Genomic DNA, 3309 nt, shown 5'->3' with positions numbered 1-3309 from the left:
CCTGTCTCTACTAAAAATACAAAAATTAGCCAGGTGTAGTGATGTGTGCCTGCAGTCCCAGCTACTCAGGAAGCTGAGGTGGGAGGATCGCTTGAGCTCAGGAGGTCAAGGCTATACTGAGCTCTAATCACACCACTGCGCTCCAGCCTGGGTGACCGAGTGAGACCTTGTCTTAAAAAAAAAAAAAAAAAAAAAAAAAAGCTGTTCTTTAATCTGAATATTTTACTTCTGTCTTGTCTTTATGTGTTGTTGCATTTTGCTGTGGATCAGTAAAAACTTACCTTTGGAGTGGCTCTGTCCATGTCGGCACTTGGAAACCCCATTTCTGTATGCTAAGGATGTCTAGGGCAAAGAGATCTGCCCTTGCAAAGACAAATGACCTCCGGATTACAGGAGGTGGGTAGGAAGGCATTTTGCAGGAGTAGAGAGTGTTCCTTCCATCCACTTACCCTCCCACATAAATCTCTGAGACCCAGGCAAATGCTGCCAGTTTTAGGGAATCTTCCCTCATGGCCTTCTGTTCTCTGTGCCCCCACCAGGCATCGCCTGTAACCCTAAGTGGCCACTGGCTAACTCTCCCTTATATTGGGTATGTTAGTTGGCCTGTTCTCCTCCAGTAGACTATATGCTTCCTGAAAGCAGAGGTTGCTTCTTAACCATTTCTCTGTACCCCCATGCCTTGTACATAGAACATTCTTGAACATATTCACTGAATAAAGTTGAATCCAACATCTTCCTTTTTCATTTTTTCCTCTCTTTCTTCCTCCCTCCCTTCCTTGTTTTCCTTTTTAATTCATTGTTGTCTCCCCAGTCTCTTCCCATTAGAACATGGCTATTTCCACACTCAAGTTTCTCTGTAATTCTGCAGTCTTCTCTTTTCTTCCCCCTCCCTCCTTCCTGTAATTTCAGTTATTCAGAATGAAAATGAATGAATCGTGACATTTGCCTTTTATATCAAAATAAAAGAGAAGAAAACAAAAATAGAAGAGAGTAAAGCAAAAATAGAAAATTGCTGTCAGGCAGCACACTCCCTATCCCAATAGGAAAACCATGGCCTTCCTTTCTACCAAAGGTGACCTCTGGGATCTAGACAAATCCTGCATGCCATTGTTTTATGGGCAGCATTTTCTTGTGGCCCCCAGCCATTACCTTCCCTAAATCTATTTCCTGTCTCTGTTTCTCCTTGTTTCAAATTCTCCATGTTTAACAGTTACTTCTTGCTTCTTTCTTCCGTAGAACATCCCATCAGATACCATCCTCATCTCCTTATCCTCAGATCCCATTCTTTGAGCCTCAAATCCCTGACTCTGCAGACTCTCTTCCTATGGGCCACAGAGCCCTTGCCTTGGGAAGTTGTGGTAAAGGAGGAAAAGGAAGCATTTGTGTAAACTGAAAGCTTTTCCGTGTATTTTTATGGGATGCTGAAGGTCTTGGAATCACTCGGTCTGTAGCCCTGGCATGCTCCAAAATGAGCTCTATTTCTGGGCCTGTCAGATGAAATGCTGTTTGCTCCTAGTTATTTTTGGCTCTTTGCCCTTCGGAATAGGTGCATATTCAGCTCAATTCTTTCCCCCACCCTGAGCTGGGGGAAAAAGCAGGCAGCTTCCCTTAGCCAAGCCCTCCCCTGTGTCAGGAGCACTTTCCCTCTTAAGCAGCAGCTACTGACATAAGCTCTCTGGATAGCCCATGACTTACTTGTGCAGTGTCCAGGTGGGCAGCAGGGAAATCCATTCTCTGGCCCTCTTGGGCCATTAAGGGAAAGCTCTGTGAGCTGAACATTTCCAGGCAGGTGCAACCAGATGTCCAGGGCCTCCTTATTCATACCCAGGTCTGCATCCTGCCCCACCGCCATAGTTGCAGAAACTTCTGCCATCCTTGGGGGTATTGGGATAAGAAGCAGGGATTTCAGGCTCAGTGAGCACAGAAGTCCCTGTGTACTGGGTGTTTGGGGAAGGAAAGTGCACAGGATGTAGAAGATCAAGGGCATGTGTCCATAGATGTAAGGACATCTTCGGGACCAGGTGCAGTGGCTCACGCCTGTAATCCCTGCACTTTGGGAGGCTGAGGCAGGTGGATCACGAGGTCAGGAGTTTGAGACCAGCCTGGCCAGCATGGTGAAACCCCGCATCTACTAAAAATACAAAAAAAATTAGCTGGGAATGGTGGCGTGCACCTGTGGTCCCAGCTACTCAGGAGGCTGAGGCAGGAGAATTGCTTGAACCAAGCAGGTGGAGGTTGCAGTGAGCCGAGATCGTGCCACTGCACTCCAGCCTGGGTGACAGAGCCAGACTCCGGAAAAAAAAAAAAAAAAAAAGATGTAAGGACATCTTTGATCTTTGATCTTCGAGTGAGCGTGTTGAGAAGAACATGCATTTGAAAAATGAATAGAGTAGAGAGAAGTTAAGGGTGAATGTCCAGATCCAGTTGGGACAATGTGTAACAGAAGAGTGAATGGGCACCGAGGGAGAGAATGTCACTATAAATAATTGAAAAGAGAGTGAGTGCACATGAGAGCTTGGGGAAAGGCAGGTTGTGCCTATAATTCATAGGCATATTTTATAACTGCATCCTGCAGCTCCAATCGCAATCTTGGGTAGGCATTAACATTGATTTAGGGCTTTTAGTACACCTGATAATATGTAATATCAAGCACAATGAAACGTCATGATCAGCTGCGATGCTTAGTAAATTCCATGTAAAATCAAGAAACACACAGAGAAGAGGCAGCTAGAACAGGGTCCTCTTAATAGCCACTTATCTCTACAGCTTTTCATGGAGAGGTTTCTTTTTCAGTTCTTACTGAGTATTACTTTGAGGCCTTCATTCATGTAATTCTCTTGGCAACCCGGAGAGGTAGACACTGTTACTATCATCAGCCTCCTTTTACAAATGAAGAAACAGACGTAGGAAAGATCCCAGGTCCACAGCCAGGAGGTGGCAGAGCCAGTTTGGATTCTGGTAATTTTGCTCAAGAACTAGTGCCCATGTCACTACACCAAACTCTTGCTACAAAGGGCCAATGGAGAGGCAACCAGGTGCATGCTGGGGAAAAGTGGTCACATCTGGGTTTTAGGTTTAGGCCTCTGCCAGCACTTCATCAGGTGCTTGAGAACATGGATTTCTATGTCAGACACATTTGTCCAGGGCAACCCCCCTCATCATAGCTGGGCTAGCTTGGGAAGATCACTAATCTTTAGGCCTCAGTCTCTATGTCTGTAAAAGTGGGACAAAGTTAATCTACCTGTTTACACAGTGTTGTGAAGGCCAGGTAAGGTAGCATAGTGAGGGTGGTGGTAAATTGTTGAGCCT

Source organism: Colobus angolensis, unplaced genomic scaffold (assembly GCF_000951035.1).
Source record: "Colobus angolensis palliatus isolate OR3802 unplaced genomic scaffold, Cang.pa_1.0 Scaffold146, whole genome shotgun sequence".
In the NCBI taxonomy this organism is placed as follows: Eukaryota; Metazoa; Chordata; class Mammalia; order Primates; family Cercopithecidae; genus Colobus; species Colobus angolensis.
This window is presented reverse-complemented; position numbering follows the sequence as displayed.